At 25.0% G+C, this 22,329-nt stretch overlaps 1 long non-coding RNA gene across 1 annotated transcript; it reads left to right on the top strand.

The window, feature by feature from the left end:
* Nucleotides 1–3,131: 3,131 nt before the first annotated feature.
* LOC112602006 lies at nucleotides 3,132–9,186 on the top strand. The gene is made up of 3 exons (XR_003115079.1): nucleotides 3,132–3,318; nucleotides 7,149–7,267; nucleotides 9,042–9,186. It is a non-coding gene; the product is annotated as an uncharacterized LOC112602006 (long non-coding RNA).
* Nucleotides 9,187–22,329: the final 13,143 nt, after the last annotated feature.

Here is a 22,329-nt window from a genome sequence, read left to right as displayed (position 1 = left end):
ATCAAACCTAACCTAGGTACCTATATTAAATAATACTTTTCACGCACACTCATCACTTCACACTTCTCACTACCCCATTTATGTGGTAAAAAATAAATCAAAAAATTCTAGATTATAACACAATACAGTTTCAATTATTTGAAAATGTCACTTAATTTTTAAAGTTATCTTTGTTTAAAATTCGATTATAGTTTTAACAATATTTTGCATATTTTGCACAAATTTACTAGTTTAATGGCGGACCAATAAAATCGTCGATAAATAAAAATGCATCTCGAACCTTTGAGTACAGTATAATTGTATTTTTAGTTCACAAAATTATTTAAATATTTATACTATTATATATTAATGTAGAAGGTTTCATCAAAATTATAGTATTATTTGGATGTTATTATTCAATGAGAATATATGAACGAATAGAGATGAATATGGTTCAAGACGTAGTAAAACAAGTTTAATTTATAACACTTAACACACATTGATGATAAAGAAGTCTATGTTTTAAAAGCTGCCGATTTTTGTTGGAAATTATCGAATGCCAATTCTCGTTCATATTCGTTTTTCATAGTAACCTAACCTACGCGATCAAAAAAATCGTTAAGAGTTTTTAATGATATTATTATTTCTTTGTAGAATGTTTGTGCATTTTTTTTTTAGTTTTATTTATAATAAAATTATTATAACCCAAACATCAACGCTGCTCTAATATTATTGAAGTTGAAACTATGATTAAATAAATGTCAAAGAATAATATTATATATTTGAATCAATTTTTACTGTAGGATAGTTGCCCGTGAAAAATATTAGGTCAGTAACAATGGTAAACGATCGTATAATTTTAATTTCAATTATACAAATAAAATGATATTTTTCAAATGTTTAATTTTGTTTTGTATACCTCTGTTACATACACTTTGATTTTTATGATAAACAAAACTTACTGCGTCTCCCGAGCATACAAGTGGTTTTTTTTTTTTTATGATTTTTAAATGTTTATAAAAGGTACACGACACACGTGTTTACTTCGATTAAACATGTTTATTTAAAGAATTGATTGCGCAGGTGGTGAATAAATACATGACTAATATTTTTCGTTTATCATCCGACAATAAATTAAGAGATCCATTAGCCATCAGAAAATACCAAAATCGGATCGAAGTACATGTGTTACGGAAAAAATTATTTAAAGATGATTTTATGTTATATGTACTTTTGAATTGTAACAAATAGAACAAATATTTAATGTGGGCTGGTGTGGCGCAGTAATTGGTTTCGATCACCTATGTGTTCTTAGGACAAGCATTGGCCGGCGTTGCTAGTTCTCGGATGGGTGACCACTCGAGTTCTTAGTGACGAATCCATGGCACACACACATTCACACACGTGTTTCAGCCCTACTAATCAAACCTTACAAATAAACCTTATATAAAAAACCTACTGTGGTTTGATGTGGTACGTTGGCTGTTGCCAGTCGCGGAATGCGACTGGGAGTAAGTAACGGCCACAGCTACTAGTTCCCGGATGGGTGACCACCCGGGCTCGTAGTGGTTAAAAACCTTGCCACACATACACGTGTTTGCTATCAACCATAAAAACCATAACAATCGTAAAAACAACTTACCTGTACCAACCTTACCTCTAACCATAGTTCATAAACCCCTACAACAGCTAATGGCCCTAGTCGCCGGGCTCAAGTTCAATAAAAAAAAACCTACTGTTCCTATGCACAGCTAATGACTTTAGTTGCTAGTATTAAATAAGATAAATAAAAAAAAAAAATTAAATTAAAAATATTTAATATTTTTTTTCAAGCTATTGTTTTAATGATTATCTGGTACAAGATGAACATTTATTACACTATTATAATATTATATTAGTTATATTAAAACGTAATAATTGTTTTGACAGTAAAATACTATTGTGAATTTGTACTGAAAATTTTTGTCGATTTCAATACATAACTTATGTAATAATAAAATAAAACTATTTATAATAATAAATTTAAAATTATATTCAGTCATTTTTTTACTTTATAGTAGGCATGTCAATATTTTTCCGAAACATAAAATCTATTTAAAACTAATACATATCGTTTTTGCGTAACACGTTATATAAATATACTTTATAAATACCTAATATTTATGATGACTCACTACTTATTAATAAGTTAAGCATAGTTTTATTTCACAAAAATTAAGCATATATTTTATTATTTATTTATTGTTGTAATTATGTCATTAGTCTCATATTTTAAAATATATACACGATTATCAATGTCAAACAATTACTCCTATTTTATTTATAGCTTAATAAAACTACATTATAAATTATAATAGATAGTTGGCTAATACAAATATTAGCCTAATCTATGTAAACTATATATACATTATATTATGATTATATATTAACGATAATTATTTTTTGACTAATGGGTGCCAAATTTTGCACACATATTATCTGTAATCCTGGGGTGGGTCGTGAGAATATTAAAATAGAATAGCCACGAGTAACAGTTATTATATAATATAAAAGGCAAAGTATGTGGCCTAGGAGGCTTTTGGAGTCAAAAAATACTCGACTGATTTTTACGCTTCAAAGGTTTAGATAATTGATTGGGCAAGTAAGGTTTGAGTATAGCTTATCTGCTATTAATCAAATTTAAACCATAACCGCATACTAGGTATTCGTTTATTTCTACTATAAATTTATTGTGAAACGTAAAATATTAGTCATTACTATTTGCCGCAGGTGGATTGTTCACCTCAGTTTTATCTAGTCCCGGGTAACACGGGGTAATACAGCTAGCCATTTAATTATATTATCGTTGTACGCGATCGCTGTCGCTAGGGTTAGGTTAGTACTGATTTCGGTTGTAGGTATGTCTTGAAACAAAGTGTTAAGTCCGGGATTTTAATGCAACTCCGGCCTACCATCACAAAGTCTCGATTACCCGAAGTGAGAATGACGTGACACTTGCGACCCGAATCTACAACGATTTCGACAGCCCACAGTAAATGTCAATATTGGAATTTATTTGCATTATTGACGTGACAATATTATTGATACACTCACAGGCGACACATGCTTAAACCCATGTATAGCAGGTATAAAATGAACGCGTAAATATGCTCCGGGACATTATACACATCGTCGGCGTATCACTTGAACTGTTTGAGAACATAATATCAAACTATGTGCACGTAAATAGGTAGTGTATACACGAAGACGTACATCAACCTTGGTAGAAACGGTAATAAGATGGATCGGTACGTTAGCGTTACCAAGATCCGGAAGTGGTCACTGATCGTCGTGGCCCTGGTAATATATTTTTTATTAACTTAAATGATTGTTTATGTATGTGCGGATAGTCGCTGTAATGCCTTAGCTAAATAATTCTTTTTTTTTTTTTTATTGTTATTTTATCATAACAACGTCTTATCGATAGAATTAGAAGTTTTTATTGTTGGGAGCTTTACTTTATAATTTTTAAATGTGTTTAATTTAAACTACTTTTTTTTTATATGAAGAAGTAAAAAAAAAATTATGAATATATTATAAATTACAATCATAATTTATAACAAAATTAAAATTATGAACAATTTGTTGCTTAGTAATAATTTATTACTTTAATTAAAATTAAGCATACCTCTATTTTGGGATATTTAGGATTTTTTGAAAAATAATTTAAGATGTTACTAATCTTTTGAATTAATATATAAACATTCAATGAAAAGAGTTATAATGATTTCGAAACGTTTTCCGAAATATTTCAGAAACATTAAATTAATGAGAATTGAGAAAGATTGTACATATTATAAAATTGCAAATATCAATCATAAAATCAATGTACGACTGGATATAGTTTTGAAGCGTAGATCAAAATTAAGAGGATTAGGTGCATTGAGTTTCATTATTTTAAATTTTTAGAAAAACTGAATCTTATTCCGAAACGATAACGATAATTCGAGTTTCAAATAAATAAATATTATTATTTTTATTCAAGATTCAATTTACCTTAATAGAAAAAGAATTTGGATTATTACTACAAATAAAAATTAAAAAAATGTTTCGTAAGTGAGGCTCTTGTCCCATAAAGGTGCCACATTGTTTCTACATCTAGCTTGATTTATGGTGGGACAAAGGTGTTATTTTGCTCCCGCAATCAGATATATCAACAGTAAAAATATTTTGAATTTTCTAAAACAAAGAAAGAATTAATTTAACATAAATTCTATAAAATAGAAATTTTTTTCCTTAAATTATTGTTTAATACCAGCATTTATTTTATGTTTCTCGTGTTGGATAATGTGAACGTATCTTTAACGTTATTGTGGTTACAAAAATAACCTAATAATATTATTTCATAATTTATCATTAAATAATGTATATTAAACAGGTTTTATCACTTTTTTTTTTTTGAACTTTTATTTATTTTATATCATTTAACGATATGGATAATCTACTATTTGTTTCTAACTATAAAACAAACAATTAAGTTATGGTTTCAATTTTGACAAGTGTAATATTTTTATCGCTAGTTTTTATTCAGTTATGCTACTGAAAACTTCGACGGACGTTTCGTAGTACCTATAGTATTATGGTGGATTGGTATTTACTATTTAATAAACCCGCTGACGACCATCGGTCATTCCGGCGCAAGCGTCTCGTCTACGAATTGTATTATTATAAATAACACTACGTGCGTGGCGTGTGAAAAAAATTAAATAATAATAAAATGGCTTGTTTAATGGAAAAAAATAATTAAAGACTCATGAATTATTCCCATACGACACGCATAGTGTTTATACACGCGCGGAGGCTTGTTGGTGACCAGCCGCTAGCAATCGACGCGGTCCCAGAGGAGTCGAAAATGTTAATGCGCTACGTCACTGGTCGTGTTCTGTGTTTTACAGGGCACATAGTATTATATATTGATAATCGCGTTGTAACTTGTAAGCGATAAAACACTATAGAGTGGTGGCGATATATTCAGTCAGTGTCGATCATGTTCAATAGCGTTTTCAGATTCGTCGGTTGTATATATAATAATAATAATATTAGTCTTTTGAATAACTAAGATTTTATAACTAAAACAATGTTCCGGTGATTGGAATAAATTGCCAAGAGGAGACTTCGTTTGTCGTCTCCGTCTTACAAATTAACGAAATAGCAAATTTTCGCTCGGCAGAGCCGATTTTGTGTTGTTACTCGCTTGTTACCTTTGATGGTAAATAACCTAAAATCAAACTTAAAAAGTTAAGAAAATTATGTGAGATCTCTGAATGTTTAAGCGAGTTATGAGCGTTTGTATATTTTAGTATTTTACATGATCATAACTCTTTCAAAAAAGTATACATTATAAAAAACTAAATAAAATCCTTAATATTAAAAAATCAATACAGTACTTTAAATAAATTAACTTTATAGTAATTAAATAATACCAAAAATTAACAAGCTCAATATTTTTTTTATATATTTGAAGTTCATAAGTTGTTTGATATTTAAACGAAAAATAATGATTTTAATTGTTGTAAATCAAAAAATGTTATAAATGAAAATTAAAAATTTTTCATTATTGTGTTCATCATTATTTATTATACTCGGAGTGATTTTCAAGTATTTAGCACAGTGCTCGAATAAAATACAAAAACTTTAATGTGAACTACAAACTCTTTTTCAATCTTCGAACTATTAAAGTTTAAAAATTAGGCACTTGTAAAAAAAATTATTTTTTAATCCACATGGGTTTGAGTTTCTGAAATTCATAGAATAGATTTAAAGTATCTTCTGGATCACAATTATTATATTTTTTGTGTTAGGCTATACGTTTAATCGTTAAATAAAAAATATTATTTTTATTTTCGAAAATTACAGTAGATTAAAAAAATTAAAACTATTTTCTGATCTATAAGGGTTTAGATTTTTTTGGCAAACCAGGTAAACAAAAAAATGATTATGTGAACAGTTATTATCAGATTCACAAGACAAAGTATTTTAATTTTTTTTTTTACAAAGAGAAGTAGTTGGGAGCACATTTCAGCACCAGACTTTTAAAGTTGTATATATCGGGAAGGGATAAAGTACAAATGATAGGATTATAAACATAAACTAGCACAAACAAATGATAAATGAATGGAGTTAATTTTATTTCAAAATTCCAAAGTGGAGGGAGTAAAAACATTGAGCTATTTATTTTACTTTAAATAAAGTAGTAGGTAAGTTGAATTATTTTTTGTCAAAAATATTTGATTTTAAAATGTCATATTAGATGATATAAAATATAACAATATATATTTTAAGTTTCAAGTATCTATGAATAATATTTTTATATTATAAAAAAATTACAAAAAAATAGCTAAAAAGGAGTCAAATATTCGTATATAGAGAATTTTAAAATAAATATTTGGTAAAAATTTCAAGTACTCATCTATGATTATTCATCTTTTATTTACACTAAGAAAATAAGATTTTGTTTAATTATTATTATTTTTGGATAATATTTCCCGTGTTATTTATTATTATTTTTTTTTTTTTTTGTTATTTCTGATTATTATGAAAAGTACAACAAACTTTTTCACTACGACCCCCCTTAGTACTTACTGAACGGAGTTTTCTACCAGATACCACACTTAAAGTTGAAAATCAAAACCCTAAAATGTGATCACAAATATAAAAATAAAATTAATCAATTATTACAAATCGCTGTAAATTAAATTCATTTATTGCTCTATTCGAAATTTAAAATAAAGCGATCCTTAAAACTTCATATATGACGAAAGTTTTAGCTTCATAATTTCTAATACTATCAGAGGTGAATTATCATCTTTTTCCCATCCTATAGTTAGGTAGCACAAAATTAATTTCATCGTAGCTTTTAATGTGTCAGTGTAAATTTGTATACTTTTATAGTACTAATGGGACATTATTTCCCAGAATTAGTCTGAAATAATTATTATATAATATGTTATTTTATTTATTTATTTTTTGTTAAAAATTACTTTAACTTATCTAATTAATTATTGCTAATAAAAAAAATGAAAATTAACTATAAGAAATTTAAATATATAATAAAATAACATTTATAGTATAAGCTAATAAGGAATTTTCGATAAAAATAAATATTTAAATATTTTTATTTAAAATTTTAGATATTATCAATGTACGTCCAAACATCTGTGTCAGCTCCATGCAAAAAGAAGTGTTGTGGCTGTGGCTGTGGTTGTGGATGTGGCTGTTGCTAAAATAACATACGTACTTTGATCAAGAGGTTGGTATAAATCGACATCAGAGAACTGAATTATGATAATGGATAATTGTACATGATTAATTATTTTTGTTTTTAATCACAATATCCATAATTATTGATAATAAAATTACTAGTTTTTTTTATATTTTTTGATGATATTTTTGTTAAATTAAATATTGTTTTTTGTTTGATTAAATTACTATATATTATAAGTTTATGACCTATTTTATATGAATTTTTTGGAGTTAGAACAAATTAGCTACCTAATGATTCTTTTCCTCGTAGGTAGATAAAAAAGATTTTAAATAAATCAAAGATATCAAAAATTCTAAAGAATTCCCAACAATTGGAATAAATTTTACAAAAAAATTTGTTTTTTTTTTTTATGTCTTTTTTCAACTTGCATATTAATCAGCTGTTTATAATAATCGATTACATAAAATAGGTATTAATCAAATAAAATAATTAAAAAAATGCATACGGCGAAATCTCTTTTCACACAACAGTACATTATTTCCTACTAGTATGGTTATCTCTTACCTATTATACTTACAATGGGTCTAATTAAATTTTCGGTTTGATGATTGGAATTAGTTGACAGGTTGTCAAAGCAACTGTATCATACTTGATGGTCATTTATATGATATTTAATTATATATAATAATCATTTAAAGATTGAAATTGTGTCCTTTATTGATTACACTATAAGTCGTAAATATCATACGGTATTATTGTACAATACGATCAACGATTTTTTTTTTTGTCATATGACATATTATTATTGTCTAATCGGATTAGTATAGTAATCTTTAACCGAATAGTTTCAATCATGTGATATTATATTTTAATAGAATAGATTGTTGAACACTTTCACCACAGGGGTTTGTTATCAGTTGTACCTGTAAATAAAACATTAAAGTAGATAATACATAAATTATCAGTTAAAAAGGACAAAAATATTTGTTTGCTTTAGTTTTAAATTGTGCTCATATATTTTTAAACTCTGAGCGGAGAGGTGATCGTATTGATTTAATGATAATAGTATGTGCTAAATAAAAATTGTATCATATGAAAAATTCTTCAATTTTTTAACTTTTAAGGTTCTTATAAGAAATTGGATCTAGTTGATACATTAGGAAAGAGAAAAGGAAATAAATCTTAAGACCTTTTTGAAATAATGGAGAAAAATAAAAATTAATAACCAGAGAACTCGCTCTGCTATATAGTAGGCGTCGAGTGTACCTCGTCACTGACTAATGGATGTAATGTGTGTAATGGACTGTAATGGATGTGTTGAATTATTTAAATTCGATGATAAACCACTGCATATAGAAACGGAGACAGTTGGTCAGCCTTTATTACTAAGAAGGTGTTATGTATATATTAATATATGTTTATAATTTATAATGAGTTTATAGTTACTAAGTACTGCTATTTGAAATACAATTAGTTTTTGCCAAAAGTGATTTATTATATGATCTATTATAATCATATGATAAATTTATAATAATTATAAATCTATCATATCTATCAATAGAAAAATAAATAACTTAAAGCAATACAAATATATTTTTATTTTCCTAAAAATAAAGGCTAATAGATGGTTTTTGATCAGAATTATTGTTCGAATGCAATGATTTAGTTGAATAAAATTTTAACCCATAGCAGTGCATTACTTGATGACGAGGTAAACTTTATATCGACTATATATCAGAGCGTATTTCCTCATTAGTTAAATTTTATAAAATACTATTTATGTTCTTAGAATATTTTTAATTTGTTATTGTGATTTTAGATATTATTATACATGTCAAAGTGGCTTCATTGGCACCATGCAGTGGTAATAGTTATGGTTTCTTCAGTTTTCTGTCAAAAAAATAAAATAAAACTTACATTTATGGGTTAGTTTTTTTTGAAAATTATTTAAAATTTTTAATGATTTATTACTTTATATACTATATTGTGATATAGTTAATTTTTTAAGATGTTTTGAGTACCATAATCAATAAAATAAATTTTATAGCAAATCATGTTTTTATTTTTCTGAAATTGTCATGTTATAAATATTTATAATACACCGTATCATTTATTACCTAGAACTCGAATCATTCTCTTAGTCCAATCATTATTTATCACCATTAACACAATTTTTTTATAGGCATCATATTTGCTTTCCTGATATTTATTTGTTCACGACAAAAATATGTAAATATATTTTTATTTAAGTCCAGTCCATATAATTGTGTGCCATATTTTTTTGTAAATTATTGATTTTGTAATATATATCAATTTTAATTATTTTTATTTTACATTAATATTTACTTTAAAGGTAAAATCATTCGTAAACTGGTATTCATTATTAAGATTTTAAATGTTAACTTTGTAATTATAATTGTTTTATAGGTACTTATATTAGATGTACCTGTTATATATATATGTATATCATTATTAGTTATCTGATTTATCAAATACGTTTTTACACGTATTAAATTATTATTAAAAATAATGAGAAATTAAAAAATAACTATCTAACTTATAAAAAATAAGCAATTAAATTTAAAATTTCATATTTTTGTGATATACCAGAAATCTACTAAAAAAAAAAAAAAAGTTTAGTTAATTAATTTATCATAAATTTTAAAATTGTAGGTTTTATGCGTAAGATATTTTTTTTTTTTTTATTAATTTTTAATAAATTTGATTAATGCTTTTTGTTGAAAATAAATATAGAATATGCACGAAAATTAAGCATAATTCACGTATAAAGTATTGCCCGAAATTAAACATGGATAAAACTCATATATATATTGTGTGTTGCAAAACATTTATTTTTTTTATTATTATTATTTTATTCATTTTTTATATATTATAAATTATATATTTAAAGGTGTATTTTAAAAGTGTATTCATTCAACACATTTTTATTTTTATTTATTATCATAATTTAATTTTTCAATACATTTTAGAATAAAATTATAATAAATTTATATAAGTATGGTTAATTCATATTTATAAGTAAAAAAGTCTTTAGTTTTTTATGAAATTTTAAATAGAATGAACAAATAAATCTTCATTGTGATGTAGTATATACATGATTTAACACCAGTTACAAATAAATTACATATTATATTTGTAATTAACTTGTAACAGTAATATTGAGATAAAATATTTTATAATATTTTACATGTTATGGACTGTTTTGTGTGATCAATTTTAATGTATAATAGTGTTTACTTTAATAATATAAGTATTGAAAAAAAAAAATTAATTTATACTTAGTAAGTATCATTGACAATCAAGAAATTATACTGTTAAATAGTTATAAATGTACCTATTGGCCAACATATTGACTCAAGCAGTCTCATTGCGTCTACATCTTATTTCATTTTCTAATTACTTGTATTATTATTTTATTAATATTATTATTGTTGTATACGCATTTCCTATCAGTTTAAATCGTATATATTTAATAGTCTTGTATGGGTATTGCAATTATTGTAATAAGAGCATCAAACATATTCTGCAGATGACTCTACGGAAGTTATACGTTTAGACTAACTCATGACCGAGGTAAACAGAAACGTGAATAAACGAGAAAAATATTTTTCTTGTTTAACCGACGACAAAACAGAAACATAATACATTATAATGTATATTATTTTTGACACACAACATATCAGTATAATCAAAACAATGACATGTGTTATATATTATAGGTACGTAGGAGCAGACGTGTCCGAAATGGCCCTGTTTGAAACAATATCCATCGTCTGCGAGTTTCAGTGTCAAATTTTTCAATTTTCCGCTAAAACTCTGCCTTTCTGTACGCAAACGTTCCAATATTTGTATTTTTTTTTTTTTTTTTGTGACTTAAAACTACATACTCTTTTTGCTCACAGTTTCGTATGAGTAAATTACTGCCATAACGAATTTCATAACATAATACTATAATAGTATACTTAGTATTATTTAGTTTCAGGTTTTTGACAATGAAATACTCAACATCTAAATGTTGCGTAACCACTTTACTAGTTTGTAAATTATAAGTTAACTCGATTTTCATTGGTTTACTGTAAATTGTAAATACAACTTTAGTTAAAAATGAAAAATTATTTTTGTTAAAACAAAAAAAAATCTCTTGTGTATTACTATGAACGACTTAGCATACTTTTTATTTGATTATTTAGCTGTTTTGACGCATGTTTATGTTTTTATAATGTACTTAAATCAATTAATTTTAAGAGAGAGATAACCGGATATTACGGAGAAGGCGCGGTTTCAGTCAGGTGTCTTGTGTTTTTTTTATCAAATTTTGTTTTAGATAGGTTATTCAGTTAAATTGAACCTAGAGTAATTTTTTTCGAGTAGTAGGTCTTTGATTTAATTCTTTGAGAACGGCGTTATGTAGGGCCTATTTGTTACATACGAACCAGAAGGCTTTTACAGCTATTTTAAGCAATCTATTTCGTATTGTATGTAAATTTTTAATTCTTGTCTGAAATGTGGTGAACTACACTGGACATGAGTATTTTAAGAGTAAAACTTATTTCTATGCACTATAATAATTAAAAAAATGGAAAATTAAAAATTTTTAAGGATCAACATAATATAATGTTGTTTTTAATTATTATTTCTTTTTGTGAGTTTGTGTGTATTATTAAGTTAAATTTTACGACAAAAGAAATTTAATAACTGTAACAACAAGAATTGTCTTTCTAGCACTCTCAAAAACATAGGAATTTCAAACAAAGTATGAATATAAGTAATTAGAGTTGTTAATCATACGAAAACTATAAAATCGAATACAATAAAAAGTTGTTGTACACTTGTACCCACTACACTATATGACAATTATTTATTTCTTTGAACTTTATTATGCACTCAAGTTTATAAATATTCTAACATGTAATAAATAAAACATGTCTACTGTCAGCTAGTTTAAATATATTGCACCAAGTAAAGTCTGCACGTTTTTAGATGTATCATTTGTTTTTGCACTAAACGCAAATAGACTTTGATCCTATTAGTCAATGACGTAAATTATCGAAACGTCATAAAAAATTATAGGTAAATAATAATTAATACTACTATTGATATTATAGAGCAATGTTTATTGTTATAGTTATTACATGTAAATAATATCTATATCATTCGTTCTTAATAGAAATATCGTTTTAATTATTTTTGCATTTTGCATTTTGTGATATTTTTTCCATCACTTAATGATGTCATAACCACAATACTATATTTTAACCCAACGCCAATATATTATATGTATTGATAAATATATGCCCACAATTGGTTATAATATGTGGGCACGTAATATTTCTATATTTTATATTATGAATTAATTAAAAATAATAAAAAAGAGAAAAAATGTATCATATCGATCTTATTTCATAAATATCTTTATTGTCAGATCAGCATTGACTCGGTGTTTATATGAAATTAACTAGTTTTAAATTATGAATCCAGGAGTGCCCAACCTGTGGTGTGTGAAAATATCTTAAGATTGATAATTTGTAATTTGTATAAGTAGTAAAAATAAAAATGTATTTTAATAAGTTTTTAAAAATAACAAAAAATCATACAGTAGTTTTTATTATCAAAAAGAAGAAAAAAAATAGTAGTTTATTTTTTGAAAATTGTTAGGAAAAAAACTTATAAAAACGTATTCAATTTGTGTGTACTTATATCTGTGATTTATTTATTCTATACCTTTGTCAGTCAAATAATTATTTGTTAAATCAATTTCTTCTTTTCAAAAAAATTGCCATCGCCCATAAATAATAAAAATATAATACTTCCATGTAAGAATGATACGTTGCATGCTTCGGTCGGTATCAAAAAATGTATTATCTATCAGACAATAACTGATGAGCGAAAAAAACGTAATAATATAAACCAAAATTAAAATTTCACGGCTGCTCATTAATTTTTAAGAGGATTTTCTTTGACCGCGACGAGGTATAAATATTAAATACATAATATTATACACAACCACAAACGTACTTGCAGTGTTATATCACTCAGTTGGATTTTCATTGTTTCCGTTTTAAATATTTCTACACGTGTGACGTGTTCCGACTTGATAAACGGCCATAATAAGAATATTTCGTTTTAATCGTTTAATCCACCATTTGTCCAGCATGTAGCGCTTTTGTAATTTATAACTCAAACGTATAGTGTCCGTTCATGTGAGAGACACGTCGTTGTTTTTCGTTTATCTTGAATATTCGACGTACGCCCCTCTAACAGATTAAACAAGGCACGCTGAGCTTAAAAATAAAAATTTCCCTAACAACTCGTCCTGAATAATTTTTAAACACAAACGTTTCGTGTACTATGATTTAAGTGTTTAAATGCATTGTGTTGACGATTCATGGAATTTTGAGTTATTAGACTTGCACACGATGTCCTGTTATCGATTTTTTTTACATGATACTTATATATCCGTAAAAACAGAAAATTTGAAATATATTTCAACTTAATTTTAATGGAAAAGTTGTTCAAACCTTGCTGGAAAATTTATTTTTTATATTTTTTGTTTACTTTCATATAATGTTATTAACTAAAATATATTTTATATTTATAAAAAAAAAAATTAATTCATTTTTTTGGTTTTATACAGTGCGTTCTTATTATGAAAATTATAATTTTTCCATGACGTATTATAATAATTCGCAAATTATGAATTATTACATAATTTTGAAAAATAAATCATATTCTTATTATATTATTATTTGCTTTAAATTAGCATTTATTAGTTTCTTGTTTAATGTGTTCTTGAAGCTCAAAGTTCTAAATTCATCATTCAGTTTCATAAATAAATAAAAATAATTATATTGACATGTCTAAAATAAATAATGAAATAAAAACCTACTTAATACTTTTTTTATGTGTTTTAATGCTTTGGATGTTTACAGGTCAACAGCCAGTGCTTATTAATTATCAATTATTATTTATTGGATATATTTAATCATTGAGTATAGTAGATAATCAATGTATTTTACTGTTTTTATGATTACCGAAAAATCCTGTTACTATGTTACTATAATGCTAGTCTTATACTTAATTATAAATTTTAATTTCGTTGTTAAATATTGCTTTTCTTTAGTATTTTCTTTTAGTTAGTTAATATTTTTTGAACAAAATAAAATATCTTTTTCTATATTATGTTGATATGTACAAAATATTCATTAAAATCTAAATATGTATTTTTATTGGAAGTAAAATTTAGTGTGTACATTTGTTGTGATATGAAAATGAAATTATACTGCAGTTTTAATAAACATATGTAAGCACATAAAAATCCGGTCTACTTGTATTGTATGCGTTACAGTTGTGCGTTTATTATGAGTATTGATAAATGTCCAAAATTACATACAGTGTTCAAGGATCCACGTACATTGTGTTTTTACTTAATCACGTATTTGATGAATAAAAAAAGTTTTTAATGAAATGACTGTGCCGAGTCTTTGACGAAATATAACATCATTATTTAAAAGTTACAACGCTTAAGACGTCCCATCCATATCACTATATATATTATTTTAACGTTGTAACGAATACATTAATAACAGTACGTAAATAATTGCAATAATTTCAGTAGGTTCTTGTACCTTTTTTAAATATCATAGTCGTAAAATGGTAAATCATCGCCTTTTTAATAATATTTAGTTACGTAAATAATTACTTGTAGACAAGATTATGAAAATAATGTTATTGAGAAAAAATTGTTGGCCAATATCAATGGCAAAAAATGTATGTCTTGTATTCAATGTTTTTATTTTGTTTTTGTTTTTCTTGCAAGGTTTATTGAACATTTAACTAAGGATATTTTCGGTGCAATTTCAACGGGTTTAATGATACGGGGGCGTGTAATATTTTAAGTGCACAATCAACACTGGTATTAAATTTTTTATATAGGTATAATTATACCACCGTCATCAATGTATAGTCATAAAAATTATTTTTTTCATTTAATATACGGTGTAGATTATCCCCTTTCTCCTTTATTACTATTAATATTAGCGAGTAATTTGATGTACACTTCAAATGGAATCGCATAAGCTATTTTGCCGTCATTATTTAAACAATTATAGTAATTCATGTTAAAGTATTCAAAAAGAAATGCTTTTTTAAATAATTGAAATACATCTCTACATAGGATATATCATGTTTAATTGTAAAAATTGACCATAAACAAACCATATTAAAAGTTTTAATATAAAATTGCATTTACACAATCCAAGTTTATTTTATATGAGTATTTAACAAACTTCAACAAAAGTAGAATATATTAAAGTATTTACTTAATCTCGGTGACAATACGTAAATATCCATATTTTTAAAACTACACAGATGGAATATTTTCTCAGTTCTCAGTGAAATTTAGTTAACGTTATTTGGTATACCATGTCATATGTATTAAATTACATTTGTCGAATTGGTAGTTGAATCACTTAAAATTTGTTTTTCCAGGCGCAAATGCTGCTTTTGCCAATATTGTGCAAAGTAAACAATTTAAAATGTGTTGGTAAAATATTTATGAAGTATGATAGAATGTTATGATAAAATACGATAAAATGATTTTGGCAGGTGTTTTGTAAATTGTGTAGCAGATATTTAATATTTGTATTATATAGTATTGACATTTTAAATTTCGTTAATGGATGTAACAGTAAGTTATTAGTTTTGTTTTATTTTATAATATTTAAATTGTTTTTTTTCTTTTTTTTTATAAAAACTTTCATGGGATTAGTGATAGTGTTCCAAAAGCTTTATCATCCTTGAATTAAAAAATGTTCCTTTCTGTATATAAAACAGATAGTTGACAAAAGAGGTCAAAGAAAAGAGAGTAAAATAATATATAAATTAACAATAAATTTATCAAAATTTAAGACTACTACTATTTACTGAAGAGTAAAAGGACCAACTTTCCACTTTTAAAATTAAAATATTTGAATTTGTAATATGCTTGTATAATTTATTTTTTAGTTATCATAAGCTATAATAAGATATTCATTGAATAATAAAACATTATAAAATATTTACCTGAACAAAATTGTTTAAATTTGAAATGTTGTAATATAAATTTGAATGATAAATAAAAAATAACATTCATTTTACCAAATTACTTTTTCTAAGCTTATTGAAATAAAAATATTTTTATTTTTGTATAACTTTATGCCATATTATCTGTATTTTTAATTTTAAATTGTAGTGTTGATGAAATAGATAGCTAATTATATTATGATAATTGATAAATATTATATCACACTTTTTTTTAACTGCGTTAAAAAATCTCAAAACATTATTAATTATTTAATGTGCATTTAAAATAAGTAAAACTAAATCGTAAACATATTGTTTCTACTTTGTAGATTTTAATATCTATGTTTCTTAACCTATAAACATATATTTTATTTTATCATCATTTGAAAGTACCGGTTAATATAAGTGGCAATATAATAAGTATGTCATTGCCATAATAATATGTCGTCACGGTTATAATATTATAAAATACGTGTTAGGTGTGTGGAGTTTTTGTGGTTTTACGAATATATATATATATATATATATATATTAAAAGAAAAATGCAGTCAACAGAGTAACTGGGTTATAATTTATGATCATCTGTAGGCGGTGGAAGACTTTATGGTGAAAACAAAGTATATGCACCCCAGTTACGCAAATAGGAATATATTTTAATGTATCATATTATGAACAAGTACGTTACAAAGGTCTTCAATCACCCCAATTGCAAATATTTTTATTTTTTTCTAAATACATAGTAAACTCGAAAATTCAAGCTTTAAACCGTTAAATGAGTGTTTTTATACAAAATTTTGACTTAAAAAAAATCTTGGAAAAAGTTTTACTTATCGCACCATGAGTTTGGTAATTTTTTTCAATAGATATACGTAATATATTCTAAGTATACCATATAAAAAAAGGTTATTTAAGATATTTCAAACTTTTTAAATTATTTTAAAAGAACAAAAAAAAAAAATATTAATAATATTTTATTATATTTTAAGGTGTTGTAAAAGGATAGGTTTATAATATAAGCAAACCGCATAGTCCAATGCGTAATTTTGGCAGTGAAGTTATATTTCATTGTTATTATGCTCACTGTCTAAGATTCATTGTGAAATGAAGAATTCATTGTTGTTTATGATTATAGTAATATTATACAAATTTTATGTATTTTTAATCTATATTATATTATGTCAAACATCGTGTAATCACTATTTTAGGTAAGGATTTTCCAAAAGTTTCATACAGTGTTTCTCAGTACCTATGTTTAAAATAAAAACAGAGATTATACTTGAGTTGACATGTCTGATCATTTTTCGGAAAATTTTGTTGTGAGTGTTTTGTATGAGTTTATCATTGAGTCCATAATGCATACCACGAGTGTCACCAGTAGGATAAAAAAATTCAGTAAAATACCTTGAAAAACAAATTTTTCGGGATTTATTTTATCTGTATCTAGAACACAGGCTTTTTATTTTTTTATTTTAAAAAATTAATTATTGAAAATCAACATTGAATACTGATAGGTATCAGCAGCTGTTAATATTTTATGTAAAAATAAACTTTTTAGGGTGTACTATGAAATATTTAATTTTAATACAATTCTTTATTTTTTTAAATAATAATAAAAAAAAAACTAAGTTTTGGGATAGAACCAAACTTTAAAAATATTTATTTTTTTGTATCCACTTCACTATAGGCACATATATTGGTTATAAAATATTGAACTTGTTTGTAGGAAAATATTCTATATATTATATATATTAGTTTTTTTTAAATTATTTTTACATTCTACATTAAGATAAAAAATAAAACTTTGGATTTTTTTTTTATGTAATTGGTCTAATTAAGGATTCAGTGGTAACCGAACACTTGCTTTTTAAACGAAATTATTTCTGTGTACAATACTAATACGAATAATGCTGCAATATTAATATACTTAATCGGTTGAAATTCAAGTTAATTGATTCTATCCGCTTATTTTAGATCAATTATTCATCTTCATGACTTTTATGTTGATTGAAACATAGGTCAGTGTGGAAACTTCGCTTAAAATGTAATGTTCTGTAATATCGCCAAACACGTACAATAATATGCTCAATCGTCAGTTGTTGTCTTGGCCGTTAATTCGATACAAGACGTCAGCGATTTGTCATCATCTCGCAGGATGTTATCTGAAAACCAAAACTTGCTGCTGAGTATGATCACTTTGTCACGTCGAGTTATGTACGAATAGTGCCAACTATAATGGCCACGATGATAAACCACTTTATAATATTATATCGCGACCATATATTATTTTATTACAAGTATATTAGTTTTATTATCTATGGTTCAGGTGGTTTGAGTGAGAGTATGTGATTCGTCGCTTATAACATAACAATACACGCAAGTATAATACGACCATATTAATTAAGTTTTTTCATCGTCTCGACTCTCGTTTTTAAACATGTAATTACGTGGTCATTGACTCAAATTTCGTTTTTGCTAATATGATCTTGATGGTAATTTTTCTAATATTACACTTTTAATTATCAATGTTCGCAGCAGTACCCTCTTACAAGTTACATGTCGTACGCATAAGGACTACGTAAAGAGTAAACAATCTGAGACATTTTTATTTTAATGATCACAGTTCGTTTTCAAACATGGATTAAGGTTTTTTAGGCTTTGTGACCTAATTTTAACGATTCCAAACAACAAATAAAACAAGTTGTTTAAAATTTAATTTTAATTTTAATAATATATTAAATTTAATTCATATCAGTAATCGATTACTTTTTTTTTTTAATTTAAAAGTAAATTTTTGTACTAGATTATCTAAATCTACAACAATCAAGTTTTTTATTTTAAGAACCTAAATTTTTTAGTCAAAAAATAAACATTTTTATTCACATCAAAAATTAAAAGTTATATATCTTTTTTTTTTTTATAAAAAATATTTAATAAGTAATAATGTTAATAACAATAATACAAACTGTTAAATATACGGGGAAAAATTAAAGATCTCTAAAAGGAATCTCAAGTTTTGTGAGTCTGTTCCTCCCCTTAAATCGGACTTGTTCGTGGTATATTATAGGAGCATAGCTTGATTGTTAATATCATATAACATGACTTTTGTACTAACCTTAGATATTTATAAATATCGTATACACACACATATTATAGGTAACTCAAATAACCAACCACTGAATATTTTACTTTTTGTTTTTTATGATTGTAATTTATTCTTAATAACTCGTTATAAATGTTGTTAACATTGCAATTTGTACTGTAGGTTTTTGCGATATTGACATTCGAAATAAACAAAGGTATAAATATAAACAATTATCTCCAACGAGTATGGAGTAATAAGTCTTATCTGATTGACGAAATAAAATGGTTTAACTTTTCTAAGTTTGCAAGTAGTGTAGTATAAACAATAAAATGATTATAATTATATAACTTGAATGGATCTCGACATGGAAAACTTAAGTTCAGGTGTAGTATATTTTTCTTTACCACATTAAATTAAAATAATAAGACTAATGATATTACTCATGAAAAATAAATAAATATTTATGTAGATAAAACAATTAATTTGACTTGGCGATATACGTAATTAAAAAGTTATTTTTATTCGGCATTTTTGAAGTTTAAAAGTTGTTTTTAATTTAAAGTACGATGGTATAGAAGACAGTCTAAAGTGTGAATTGGATAAAAGTCTCCTCCTCTGAGGAACATCAAAGATCGTTATATTGTGGGACATTTAGCTTAAATGAGCGATCTTTGTTCTTTTTTTACGAAGGTGCTTAACTTCAATCAATTTATATTAATATTCTTAGCTTTTTAAATCCTTCATTAAGTTGTGGCACATAATGGTTATGTAAAAAAAAATCATTTGATTTTTTAGAATGGTGCTTGATGAGTTGATGACGTTTTTTTTTGCGTATCAATTCTAAATTATAACTTAAACCATTGGTTATAGAATAGGCTATATCTTATAATCAATGCTAAAACTAAATGTTAGAATGTGTCTCACGATGTTTTAATATCGATTTTACGAGTATAGAATTTGTGAAATGGTCAAAAATATTATAATCATTTTTTTTTTTTTTTTTTATGGATTATTTTATATAATTTAATTAAGTTATAGAGGAAAAACTAATTAATCCAGGTGGATGTAGATTATTTTAATCATTTTGACTTGGTGACTTATGATTTATTAAAATTCAAATGTATACTTTTGTTCAAATTGCTGTATGGATAAAATTGTAATCATATCGAGGTTTCTTTATTATTATTCATCATATATAATTATAATTTGATAAAACTAAGTAGTTAATTACAGTTACTGAATTATTGTAATATTAAATTTACTCATAATCTACCTAAATTGTTTTGTAGATATAGTAATTTTTTAGTTTTTCTCATTACTGCTGTTTTAAATTTGATAATCAAAAGTGTGGTAAAATTATTTTTTTTCAAAACACTTTTTACTAGAATTATTATCATAATAATAATAAATTTAAAATAAATTAAAATTTTTGGTTTTGTTTTATGGATTGATTTTTGATTTAAAAAAAAAAAAAAAAAGTTTGATAATCATTAGCCGATTTGGACTTATAATTTAAATCTAAACTAGGTAAATCATGGCTGTTAAATTAAATTTATATAGTAAACTATTAATAATAGATATATTATATTATTCGTAGGCACAAATTTGATTTTTATAATTATTATTGACCAACGGAATAGAAGTGTAGTGACATAACTATATGTTAGTACAATAAATAAGGTTTTCGGTCATTTGTTGAAAATAACATTTAAAAGCAAAATATTAATTTGATTATTTTTATGATTTCTCTGGAAATAGTTTGTACCTAACTACTATAAAAGATTATTATACCATTAAAAAGGCCAACACAAAATGTTATACATTTTATATTTAATACGGTTTTAATAGCTGCTATGAAAATCTTTACATTTATTTCTTTTACGTTTTTCAATTAATTTTAAACTAAAAAATACATCATATAATGTTTTTAGTAGTTCTTAATTCCAAAATAAAATATTTTATACTTATTTTATTATTAATTTAAATAAATTATTGGACTGAAAAAGTTTTTTTTATATCATATCATTTGATGAAATAAACGATTGGCCGCTTACAATGATTTTGTCACACCAAGTATATAATTATTCAGCTTCAAGTCTTACACTTAATTATTCATTATTATTAAATACTCACGAAAATTTTTTGTTATTAGACATAAATCTCAAAAAGTGTTTTTCAATATAAGTAAGGTAAATTGTATAGTGCGTGTAACTAAATTTAGGAATAATATTAAATTTGAACTGTTAGGCAAACCAAAAATTACAGCAGATCCAGTCGAAAGTATGATGAAAAATTCATTATTCATATCGTAGATGAACTGAAATAACATACAAACTTATGTTAAATTCTCATGAAGTATCACGTGAATATGATCTCCGAGATCGTCCATTTTAAACCAGATTGTAATAATAAATACTGATGTTTATAAAAATAATCACATTATATACGTTATTGTATCGTTATTTCGGTGAACGATAAAAGAAATTACTGTCTATAGTTTTTATTCAATCGATAGCGTTTTGTTTTTGATCGAATCTTCACTTAAAAAATTATTCATTATAAAAAAATATTAACACATAAAAAAATATTCAGCTCAAATTTTGATCGTGGATAGCATTCATAAAAAATTAATAAATTATATTAGATTTTAAACAATAACTGTGTTGGTTTTAAATATCTAATGTTTTATTTTTTATAAGTAGATTTTTTTTTTTTTTTTTTTTTTTGATAACTTTTTCAAGTTGTACGTAAAAATTACATAAAACTTTTCAAAATAATCGGTGAAAGAAAAAATACAAAAAATTGTTTTGCTGTATTATAGTAGAGTGTATTTCGTCATTGATTAATTCACCGTAATGCAATATGTTTTAAATTTAAATTTAAAGCTAAATCATTGCAATACGAAAAATTATTTTAAAAGAACACGATCTATGAGTCTATATTC

This window comes from Melanaphis sacchari, unplaced genomic scaffold (assembly GCF_002803265.2).
Source record: "Melanaphis sacchari strain LSU unplaced genomic scaffold, SCAv2.0 Contig80_pilon_pilon, whole genome shotgun sequence".
Taxonomy (NCBI): Eukaryota; Metazoa; Arthropoda; class Insecta; order Hemiptera; family Aphididae; genus Melanaphis; species Melanaphis sacchari.
The sequence above is the reverse complement of the archived record's forward strand: the minus strand, read 5'-3'. Positions and strand labels throughout refer to the sequence as shown.